We start from the raw sequence: 13,674 nt of genomic DNA, 5'->3' as shown, positions 1-13,674 counted from the left end.
CTCTAAGTTCTGTCTTGAGCTTATTGACCTCGGTTCTGGGACGGTACTTCTCGTTCATCAAGTGCTTGAATGCTGACCACGGTAGTGCGTACGCATCGTCTTGTCCCACTTGCTCTAGATAGGTATTCCACCATGTTAACGCAGAACCTGTGAAGGTATGCGTAGCGTACTTCACTTTGTCCTCTTCAGTACACTTACTTATGGCAAACACCGATTCGACCTTCTCGGTCCACCGTTTCAATCCGATCGGTCCTTCGGTTCCATCAAATTCCAAAGGTTTGCAGGCAGTGAATTCTTTGTAGGTGCATCCTACACGATTTCCTGTACTGCTAGATCCAAGGTTATTGTTGGTATGTAGCGCAGCCTGTACTGCGGCTATGTTTGAAGCTAGAAAAGTACGGAATTCCTCTTCATTCATATTCACGGTGTGTCGAGTAGTCGGTGCCATTTCCTTCAAAATAGTTAAATGGAACAAGTTAATCATACAGAATATTAAGAGTAGTTAATAGTATTTCGTAGCATAATATGAACTCATTTATAAAAGCTTTTTCTTCATATTAGCGTTTTATAAGTTTAAATTCGGGTAGTACCTACCCGTTAAGTTCATACTTAGTAGCTAATATACAATTCAACTACTACAATTCTATATGAAAAACTGATTATAATAATATTTCACGTTCAAACTTTTATACAATATTTTACAAACTTACAATACCGCTTATTTTACATAAAGCATGAAATATAGCACACAATAACTTTGATACAAGATAGTTGTGAAGATAATTCTAGCTAGTACACAAGTCGTTCAACAAAGGCAATAAAGACACGTAATTCATACGTCCAGAAACAAGTCATGCATTCTGGTTTTACTAGGACTACTTCCCATCCTTGGTCTTGTGCAACATAACCGTTATGGCCGTTGATAAGACAGCGTGTTGTAACATCGTCAAAGGGACGAGGGTTACGTAATGTCCAACAGTCCCGTAATAATCTAAAAACCTCATTTCTTACCCCAATTACCGACTCCGTCACTTGTGGAAACGTTTTGTTTAATAGTTGTAGCCCGATGTTCTTGTTCTCACTTTGGTGAGAAGCGAACATTACTAATCTGTAAGCATAACATGCTTCTTTATGTTGCATGTTAGCCGCTTTTTCTAAATCACGAAGTCCTATATTCGGATATGCTGAGTCAAAATAATTTCTTAACCCGTTGCGTAAAATAGCATTTGGGTTCCCCGCAATATATGCGTCAAAGTAAACACATCGTAACTTATGAATTTCCCAATGTGATATTCCCCATCTTCCGAACGAAAGCCTTTTATAAACCAAGGCATTCTTGGAACGTTCTTCGAATGTCTTACAAACTGATCTTGCCTTAAATAGTTGTGCCGATGAATTCTGACCGACTCTAGACAAGATTTCATCAATCATGTCTCCGGGTAGGTCTCTTAAAATATTGGGTTGTCTATCCATTTTGTGTTTTTATACTGTAAAATAGACAAGAGTTAGATTCATAAAAAAATACTTATTAATACAAGCAATTTTTACATATATCATAAAGCATAAGCACACTATATTACATATATTACACCACACGAATATAACTATCTTATTCCGACTCGCTCGTTTCTTCTTGTTCGGTTTTGGTTCGTTTTGCCAAGTTTCTAGGGTTATATGATGTTCCCCTAATACGAGCCGTCGTTGTCCACATTGGTTTAGAAAAACCTGGTGGTTTAGAGGTTCCCGGGTCATTGTTACAACTTAAGGACTTCGGGGGTTGACGATACATATAAAGTTCATCGGGGTTGGAATTAGATTTCTCTATTTTTATGCCCTTTCCCTTATTATTTTCTTTTGCCTTTTTAAATTCAGTTGGGGTAATTTCTATAACATCATCGGAATTCTCGTCGGAATCCGATTCATCGGAGAATTGGTAATCCTCCCAATATTTTGCTTCCTTGGCGGAAACACCATTGACCATAATTAACTTTGGTCGGTTGGTTGAGGATTTTCTTTTACTTAACCGTTTTATTATTTCCCCCACCGGTTCTATTTCTTCATCCGGTTCCGATTCTTCTTCCGGTTCCGATTCTTCTTCCGGTTCCGACTCTTCTTCCGGTTCCTCTTCGGGAACTTGTGAATCAGTCCACAAATCATTCCAATTTACATTTGACTCTTCATTATTATTAGGTGAGTCAATGGGACTTGTTCTAGAGATAGACATCTATCACATAATATCAAACACGTTAAGAGATTAATATATCACATAATATTCATATGTTAAAAATATATAGTTTCCAACAAAAATGTTAAGCAATCATTTTTAAAGAAAACACGGTCGAAGTCCAGACTCACTAATGCATCCTAACAAACTCGATAAGACACACTAATACAAATTTTCTGGTTCTCTAAGACCAACGCTCGGATACCAACTGAAATGTCCCGTTCTTATTGATTAAAAACGTTCCATATTAATTGATTTCGTTGCGAGGTTTTGACCTCTATATGAGACATTTTTCAAAGACTGCATTCATTTTTAAAACAAACCATAACCTTTATTTCATAGATAAAGGTTTTAAAAAGCTTTACGTAGATTATCAAATAATGATAATCTAAAATATCCTGTTTACACACGACCATTACATAATGGTTTACAATACAAATATGTTACAACAAAATAAGTTTCTTGAATGCAGTTTTTACACAATATCATACAAGTATGGACTCCAAATCTCGTCCTTATTTAAGTATGCGACAGCGGAAGCTCTTAATAATCACCTGAGAATAAACATGCTTAAAACGTCAACAAAAATGTTGGTGAGTTATAGGTTTAACCTATATATATCAAATCATAATAATAGACCACAAGATTTCATATTTCAATACACATCCCATACATAGAGATAAAAATCATTCATATGGTGAAAACCTGGTAATCGACATTAACAAGATGCATATATAAGAATATCCCCATCATTCCGGGACACCCTTCGGATATGATATAAATTTCGAAGTACTAAAGCATCCGGTACTTTGGATGGGGTTTGTTAGGCCCAATAGATCTATCTTTAGGATTCGCGTCAATTAGGGTATCTGTTCCCTAATTCTTAGATTACCAGACTTAATAAAAAGGGGCATATTCGATTTTGATAATTCAACCATAGAATGTAGTTTCACGTACTTGTGTCTATTTTGTAAATCATTTATAAAACCTGCATGTATTCTCATCCCAAAAATATTAGATTTTAAAAGTGGGACTATAACTCACTTTCACAGATTTTTACTTCGTCGGGAAGTAAGACTTGGCCACTGGTTGATTCACGAACCTATAACAATATATACATATATATATATCAAAGTATGTTCAAAATATATTTACAACACTTTTAATATATTTTGATGTTTTAAGTTTATTAAGTCAGCTGTCCTCGTTAGTAACCTACAACTAGTTGTCCACAGTTAGATGTACAGAAATAAATTGATAAATATTATCTTGAATCAATCCACGACCCAGTGTATACGTATCTCAGTATTGATCACAACTCAAACTATATATATTTTGGAATCAACCTCAACCCTGTATAGCTAACTCCAACATTCACATATAGAGTGTCTATGGTTGTTCCGAAATATATATAGATGTGTCGACATGATAGGTCGAAACATTGTATACGTGTCTATGGTATCTCAAGATTACATAATATATAATACAAGTTGATTAAGTTATGGTTGGAATAGATTTGTTACCAATTTTCACGTAGCTAAAATGAGAAAAATTATCCAATCTTGTTTTACCCATAACTTCTTCATTTTAAATCCGTTTTGAGTGAATCAAATTGCTATGGTTTCATATTGAACTCTATTTTATGAATCTAAACAAAAAAAGTATAGGTTTCTAGTCGGAAAAATAAGTTACAAGTCGTTTTTGTAAAGGTAGTCATTTCAGTCGAAAGAACGACGTCTAGATGACCATTTTAGAAAACATACTTCCACTTTGAGTTTAACCATAATTTTTGGATATAGTTTCATGTTCATAATAAAAATCATTTTCTCAGAATAACAACTTTTAAATCAAAGTTTATCATAGTTTTTAATTAACTAACCCAAAACAGCCCGCGGTGTTACTACGACGGCGTAAATCCGGTTTTACGGTGTTTTTCGTGTTTCCAGGTTTTAAATCATTAAGTTAGCATATCATATAGATATAGAACATGTGTTTAGTTGATTTTAAAAGTCAAGTTAGAAGGATTAACTTTTGTTTGCGAACAAGTTTAGAATTAACTAAACTATGTTCTAGTGATTACAAGTTTAAACCTTCGAATAAGATAGCTTTATATGTATGAATCGAATGATGTTATGAACATCATTACTACCTTAAGTTCCTTGGATGAACCTACTGGAAAAGAGAAAAATGGATCTAGCTTCAATGGATCCTTGGATGGCTCAAAGTTCTTGAAGCAAAATCATGACACGAAAACAAGTTCAAGTAAGATCATCACTTGAAATAAGATTGTTATAGTTATAGAAATTGAACCAAAGTTTGAATATGATTATTACCTTGTATTAGAATGATAACCTACTGTAAGAAACAAAGATTTCTTGAGGTTGGATGATCACCTTACAAGATTGGAAGTGAGCTAGCAAACTTCAAAGTATTCTTGATTTTATGAAACTAGAACTTTTGGAATTTATGAAGAACACTTAGAACTTGAAGATAGAACTTGAGAGAGTTCAATTAGATGAAGAAAATTGAAGAATGAAAGTGTTTGTAGGTGTTTTTGGTCGTTGGTGTATGGATTAGATATAAAGGATATGTAATTTTGTTTTCATGTAAATAAGTCATGAATGATTACTCATATTTTTGTAATCTTATGAGATATTTCATGCTAGTTGCCAAATGATGGTTCCCACATGTGTTAGGTGACTCACATGGGCTGCTAAGAGCTGATCATTGGAGTGTATATACCAATAGTACATACATCTAAAAGCTGTGTATTGTACGAGTACGAATACGGGTGCATACAAGTAGAATTGTTGATGAAACTGAACGAGAATGTAATTGTAAGCATTTTTGTTAAGTAGAAGTATTTTGATAAGTGTATTGAAGTCTTTCAAAAGTGTATAAATACATATTAAAACACTACATGTATATACATTTTAACTGAGTCGTTAAGTCATCGTTAGTCGTTACATGTAAGTGTTGTTTTGAAACCTTTAGGTTAACGATCTTGTTAAATGTTGTTAACCCAATGTTTATAATATCAAAAGAGATTTTAAATTATTATATTATCATGATATTATGATATATAATATATCTCAGTATGATGTATATACAGTTAAATGTCGTTACAACGATAATCGTTACATATATGTCTCATTTCGAAATCATTAAGTTAGTAGTCTTATTTTTACATATGTATTTCATTGTTAATACACTTAATAATATATTTACTTATCATTTAACATAATTAACCAAGTGTATCAATATCTTAATATGATTCATATGTACCTAGTAAGACGTTGTTATAACGATAATCGTTATATATATCGTTTTCGAGTTTCTTAAATTAATAGTCTCATTTTTATGTATATAACTCATTGTTAAAATACCTAATGAGATACATACTTATAATAAAAACATGTTAACTATATATATAACCATATATATGTCATCGTATAGTTTTTACAAGTTTTAACGTTCGTGAATCACCGGTCAACTTGGGTGGTCAATTGTCTATATGAAACATATTTCAATTAATCAAGTCTTAAGAAGTTTGATTGCTTAACATGTTGGAAACATTTAATCATGTAAATATCAATCTCAATTAATATATATAAACATGGAAAAGTTCGGGTCACTACATATTGGGCCTAACAAACCCCATCCAAAGTACCGGATGCTTTAGTACTTCGAAATTTATATCATATCCGAAGGGTATCCCGGAATGATGGGGATATTCTTATATATGCATCTTGTTAATGTCGGTTACCAGGTGTTCATCATATGAATGATTTTTATCTCTATGTATGGGATGTGTATTGAAATATGAAATCTTGTGGTCTATTATTATGATTTGATATATATAGGTTAAACCTATAACTCACCAACATTTTTGTTGACGTTTTAAGCATGTTTATTCTCAGGTGATTATTAAGAGATTCCGCTGTCGCATACTTAAATAAGGACGAGATTTGGCGTCCATGCTTGTAATGGTCGTGTGTAAACAGGATATTTTAGATTATCATTATTTGATAATCTACGTAAAGCTTTTTAAAACCTTTATCTATGAAATAAAGGTTATGGTTTGTTTTAAAAATGAATGCAGTCTTTGAAAAACGTCTCATATAGAGGTCAAAACCTCGCAACGAAATCAATTAATATGGAACGTTTTTAATCAATAAGAACGGGACATTTCAGTTGGTATCAGAGCGTTGGTCTTAGAGAACCAGAATTTTGCATTAGTGTGTCTTATCGAGTTTGTTAGCATGCATTAGTGAGTCTGGACTTCGACCGTGTTTACTTGAAAAATGATTGCTTAACAAATTTTGTTGGAAACTATATATTTTTAACATGTGAATATTATGTGATATATTAATCTCTTAACGCGTTTGATATTATGTGATAGATGTCTACCTCTAGAACAAGTCCCATTGACTCACCTAATAATAATGAAGAGTCAAATGTAAATTGGAATAATTCGTGGACTGATTCACAAGTTCCCGAAGAGGAACCGGAAGAAGAGTCGGAACCGGAAGAAGAATCGGAACCGTATGAAGAAATAGAACCGGTGGGGGAAATAATAAAACGGTTAAGTAAAAGAAAATCCTCAACCAACCGACCAAGGTTAATTATGGTCAATGGTGTTTCCGCCAAGGAAGCAAAATATTGGGAGGATTACCAATTCTCCGATGAATCGGATTCCGACGAGAATTCTGATGATGTTATAGAAATTACCCCAACTGAATTTAAAAAGGCAAAAGAAAATAATAAGGGAAAGGGCATAAAAATAGAGAAATCTAATTCCAACCCCGATGAACTTTATATGTATCGTCAACCCCGGAAGTCCTTAAGTTGTAACAATGACCCGGGAACCTCTAAACCACCAGGTTTTTCTAAACCAATGTGGAAAACGACGGCTCGTATTAGGGGAACATCATATATCCCTAGAAACTAGGCAAAACAAACCAAAACCGAAGAAGAAGAAACAAGCGAGTCGGAATAAGATAGTTGTATTCGTGTGGTGTAATATATGTAATATAGTGTGCTTATGCTTTATGATATATGTAAAAATTGCTTGTATTAATAAGTTTTTTTTTTATGAATCTAACTCTTGTCTATTTTACAGTATAAAAACACAAAATGGATAGACAACCCAATATTTTAAGAGACCTACCCGGAGACATGATTGATGAAATCTTGTCTAGAGTCAGTCAGAATTCTTCGGCACAACTATTTAAGGCGAGATCAGTTTGTAAGACATTCGAAGAACGTTCCAAGAATGCCTTGGTTTATAAAAGGCTTTCGTTCGAAAGATGGGGGATATCACATTGGGAAATCCATAAGTTACGATGTGTTTACTTTGACGCATATATTGCGGGGAACCCAAATGCTATTTTACGCAATGGGTTAAGAAATTATTTTGACTCAATATATCGGAATATTGGACTTCGTGATTTAGAAAAAGCTTCTAACATGCAACATAAAGAAGCATGTTATGCTTACGGATTAGTAATGTTCGCTTCTCACCAAAGTGAGAACAAGAACATCGGGCTACAACTATTAAACAAAACGTTCCCACAAGTGACGGAGTCGGTAATTGGGGTAAGAAATGAGGTTTTTAGATTGTTACGGGACTGTTGGACATTACGTAACCCTCGTCCCTTTGACGACGTTACAACACGCTGTCTTATCAACGGCCATAACGGTTATGTTCCACAAGACCAAGGATGGGAAGTAATCCTAGTACAACCAGAATGCATGACTTGTTTCTGGACGTATGAATTACGTGTCTTTATTGCCTTTGCTGAACGACTTGTGTACTAGCTAGAATTATCTTCACAACCATCTTGTATCAAATTTATTGTGTGCTATATTTCATGCTATATGTAAAATAAGCGGTATTGTAAGTTTGTAAAATATTGTGTAAAAGTTTGAACGCGAAATATTATTATAATCAGTTTTTCATATAGAATTGTAGTAGTTGAATTGTATATTAGCTACTAAGTATGAACTTAACGGGTAGGTACTACCCGAATTTAAACTTATAAAATGCTAATATGAAGAAAAAGCTTTTATAAATGAGTTCATATTATGCTACGAAATACTATTAACTACTCTTAATATTCTGTATGATTAACTTGTTCCATTTGACTATTTTGAAGGAAATGGCACCGACTACTCGACACACCGTGAATATGAATGAAGAGGAATTCCGTACTTTTCTAGCTTCAAACATAGCCGCAGTACAGGCTGCGCTACATACCAACAATAACCTTGGATCTAGCAGTACAGGAAATCGTGTAGGATGCACCTACAAAGAATTCACTGCCTGCAAACCTTTGGAATTTGATGGAACCGAAGGACCGATCGGATTGAAACGGTGGACCGAGAAGGTCGAATCGGTGTTTGCCATAAGTAAGTGTACTGAAGAGGACAAAGTGAAGTACGCTACGCATACCTTCACAGGTTCTGCGTTAACATGGTGGAATACCTATCTAGAGCAAGTGGGACAAGACGATGCGTACGCACTACCGTGGTCAGCTTTCAAGCACTTGATGAAGGAGAAGTACCGTCCCAGAACCGAGGTCAATAAGCTCAAGACAGAACTTAGAGGGTTACGAACACAAGGATTTGATATTACCACGTACGAAAGACGATTCACAGAATTGTGCCTATTGTGTCCGGGAGCATTCGAAGATGAGGAAGAGAAGATCGACGCGTTTGTGAAAGGATTACCGGAAAGAATCCAAGAAGATATAAGTTCACACGAGCCCGCCTCCATACAACAGGCATGTAGAATGGCTCACAAACTAGTGAACCAGATTGAAGAAAGAATTAAAGAACAGACTGCTGAAGAGGCCAATGTGAAGCAAGTCAAAAGAAAGTGGGAGGAAAACGGTGATAAGAATCACCAATACAACAACAACAGCAATTACAACAATAATCGCAACAATTATCCCAATAATCGCAACATCAATCGCAACTACAACAAACGGCCCAACAATAACAACAACAACAACAACAACAACAACAACAACTACAACAATCATCCCAACAACAATAATAACCGCAACAACAATAACAACAATTAGAAGCAGCTATGCCAAAGGTGTGAAAAGTATCACTCGGGGTTCTGCACCAAATTTTGCAACAAGTGTAAAAGAAATGGTCATAGCGTGGCGAAGTGTGAGGTCTACGGACCAGGGGTTAATAGAACGAAAGGAACAAATGGTGTCAGAACGAGTAATGGTGGGGCAAGTAGTGTCGGAGCAAGTTATGCCAATGTAGTTTGTTATAAATGTGGAAAACCGGGCCACATTATTAGAAATTGCCCGAACCAGGAGAACACGAATGGACAAGGCCGCGGAAGAGTTTTCAATATTAATGCGGCAGGGGCACAGGAAGACCCGGAGCTTGTTACGGGTACGTTTCTTATTGACAATAAATCTGCTTACGTTTTATTTGATTCGGGTGCGGATAGAAGCTATATGAGTAGAGATTTTTGTGCTAAATTAAGTTGTCCATTGACGCCTTTGGATAGTAAATTTTTACTCGAATTAGCAAATGGTAAATTAATTTCAGCAGATAATATATGTCGGAATCGAGAAATTAAACTGGTTAGCGAAACATTTAAGATTGATTTGATACCAGTAGAGTTAGGGAGTTTTGATGTGATAAGCAGTATGGACTGGTTGAGAGAAGTGAAAGCAGAGATCGTTTGTTACAAAAATGCAATTCGCATTATACGAGAAAAAGGAAAACCCTTAATGGTGTACGGAGAAAAGGGCAACACGAAGCTACATCTTATTAGTAATTTGAAGGCACAAAAACTAATAAGAAAAGGTTGCTATGCTGTTCTAGCACACGTCGAGAAAGTACAAACTGAAGAAAAGAGCATCAATGATGTTCCCATTGCAAAAGAATTTCCCGATGTATTTCCGAAAGAATTACCGGGATTACTCCTACATCGATCCGTTGAATTTCAAATAGATCTTGTACCAGGAGCTGCACCAATAGCTCGTGCTCCTTACAGATTCGCACCCAGCGAGATGAAAGAACTGCAAAGCCAATTACAAGAACTTTTAGAGCATGGTTTCATTCGACCAAGCACATCACCGTGGGGAGCTCCTGTTTTGTTTGTCAAGAAGAAAGATGGTACATTCAGGTTGTGTATCGACTACCGAGAGTTGAACAAACTTACCATCAAGAACCGCTACCCACTACCGAGAATCGACGACTTATTTGATCAACTACAAGGCTCGTCTGCTTATTCAAAGATTGACTTACGTTCCGGGTATCATCAAATGCGGGTGAAAGAAGATGATATTCCAAAGACTGCTTTCAGAACACGTTACGGTCATTACGAGTTTATGGTCATGCCGTTTGGTTTAACTAATGCACCAGCTATGTTCATGGACCTTATGAATCGAGTGTGTGGACCATACCTTGACAAGTTTGTCATTGTTTTCATTGATGACATACTTATTTACTCAAAGAATGACCAAGAATACGGTGAACATTTGAGAAAGGTGTTAGAAGTATTGAGGAAGGAAGAATTGTACGCTAAGTTTTCAAAGTGTGCATTTTGGTTGGAAGAAGTTCAATTCCTCGGTCACATAGTGAACAAAGAAGGTATTAAGGTGGATCCGGCAAAGATAGAAACTGTTGAAAAGTGGGAAATCCCGAAAACTCCGAAACACATACGCCAGTTTTTAGGACTAGCTGGTTACTACAGAAGGTTCATCCAAGACTTTTCCAGAATAGCAAAACCCTTGACTGCATTAACGCATAAAGGGAAGAAATTTGAATGGAATGATGAACAAGAGAAAGCGTTTCAGTTATTGAAGAAAAAGCTAACTACGGCACCTATATTGTCATTGCCTGAAGGGAATGATGATTTTGTGATTTATTGTGACGCATCAAAGCAAGGTCTCGGTTGTGTATTAATGTAACGAACGAAGGTGATTGCTTATGCGTCTATACAATTGAAGATTCACGAACAAAATTATACGACGCATGATTTGGAATTAGGCGCGGTTGTTTTTGCATTAAAGACTTGGAGGAACTACTTATATGGGGTCAAAAGTATTATATATACCGACCACAAAAGTCTTCAACACATATTTAATCAGAAACAACTGAATATGAGGCAGCGTAGGTGGATTGAATTATTGAATGATTACGACTTTGAGATTCGTTACCACCCGGGGAAGGCAAATGTGGTAGCCGATGCCTTGAGCAGGAAGGACAGAGAACCCATTCGAGTAAAATCTATGAATATAATGATTCATAATAACCTTACTACTCAAATAAAGGAGGCGCAACAAGGAGTTTTAAAAGAGGGAATTTTAAAGGATGAAATACCCAAAAGATCAGAGAAGCATCTTAATATTCGGGAAGACGGAACCCGGTATAGGGTTGAAAGGATTTGGGTACCAAAATTTGGAGATATGAGAGAAATGGTACTTAGAGAAGCTCATAAAACCAGATACTCAATACATCCTGGAACGGGGAAGATGTACAAGGATCTCAAGAAACATTTTTGGTGGCCGGGTATGAAAGCCGATGTTGCTAAATACGTAGGAGAATGTTTGACGTGTTCTAAGGTCAAAGCTGAGCATCAGAAACCATCAGGTCTACTTCAACAACCCGAAATCCCGGAATGGAAATGGGAAAACATTACCATGGATTTCATCACTAAATTGCCAAGGACTGCAAGTGGTTTTGATACTATTTGGATAATAGTTGATCGTCTCACCAAATCAGCACACTTCCTGCCAATAAGAGAAGATGACAAGATGGAGAAGTTAGCACGATTGTATTTGAAGGAAGTCGTCTCCAGACATGGAATACCAATCTCTATTATCTCTGATAGGGATGGCAGATTTATTTCAAGATTTTGGCAGACATTACAACAAGCATTAGGAACTCGTCTAGACATGAGTACTGCCTATCATCCACAAACTGATGGGCAGAGCGAAAGGACGATACAAACGCTTGAAGATATGCTACGAGCATGTGTTATTGATTTCGAAAACAGTTGGGATCGACATCTACCGTTAGCAGAATTTTCCTACAACAACAGCTACCATTCAAGCATTGAGATGGCGCCGTTTGAAGCACTTTATGGTAGAAAGTGCAGGTCTCCGATTTGTTGGAGTGAAGTGGGGGATAGACAGATTACGGGTCCGAAGATTATACAAGAAACTACCGAGAAGATCATCCAAATTCAACAACGGTTGAAAACCGCCCAAAGTCGACAAAATAGCTACGCTGACATTAAAAGAAAAGATATAGAATTTGAAATTGGAGAGATGGTCATGCTTAAAGTTGCACCTTGGAAAGGCGTTGTTCGATTTGGTAAACGAGGGAAATTAAATCCAAGGTATATTGGACCATTCAAGATTATTGATCGTATCGGATCAGTAGCTTACCGACTTGAGTTACCTCAACAACTCGTGGCTGTACATAACACTTTCCACGTCTCGAATTTGAAGAAATGTTTTGCTAAAGAAGATCTCACTATTCCGTTAGATGAAATCCAAATCAACGAAAAACTTCAATTCATCGAAGAACCCGTCGAAATAATGGATCGTGAGGTTAAAAGACTTAAGCAAAACAAGATACCAATTGTTAAGGTTCGATGGAATGCTCGTAGAGGACTCGAGTTCACCTGGGAGCATGAAGATCAGATGAAGAAGAAATACCCGCATCTATTTCCAGAAGATTCGTCAACACCTTCAACAGCTTAAAATTTCGGGACGAAATTTATTTAACGGGTAGGTACTGTAGTGACCCGAACTTTTCCATGTTTATATATATTAATTGAGATTGATATTTACATGATTAAATGTTTCCAACATGTTAAGCAATCAAACTTGTTAAGACTTGATTAATTGAAATATGTTTCATATAGACAATTGACCACCCAAGTTGACCGGTGATTCACGAACGTTAAAACTTGTAAAAACTATATGATGACATATATATGGATATATATATAGTTAACATGATACTATGATAAGTAAACATATCATTAAGTATATTAACAATGAACTACATATGTAAAAACAAGACTACTAACTTAATGATTTTTAAACGAGACATATATGTAACGATTATCGTTGTAAAGACATTTAATGTATATATATCATATTAAGAGATATTCATACATGATAATATCATGATAATATAATAATTTAAAATCTCATTTGATATTATAAACATTGGGTTAACAACATTTAACAAGATCGTTAACCTAAAGGTTTCAAAACAACACTTACATGTAACGACTAACGATGACTTAATGACTCAGTTAAAATGTATATACATGTAGTGTTTTAATATGTATTTATACACTTTTGAAAGACTTCAATACACTTATCAAAATACTTCTACTTAACAAAAATGCTTACAATTACATCCTCGTTCAGTTTCATCAACAATTCTACTCG

This window comes from Rutidosis leptorrhynchoides, chromosome 1, assembly GCF_046630445.1.
Source record: "Rutidosis leptorrhynchoides isolate AG116_Rl617_1_P2 chromosome 1, CSIRO_AGI_Rlap_v1, whole genome shotgun sequence".
Lineage (NCBI taxonomy): Eukaryota > Viridiplantae > Streptophyta > Magnoliopsida > Asterales > Asteraceae > Rutidosis > Rutidosis leptorrhynchoides.
Note: the sequence above shows the minus strand (reverse complement) of the source record.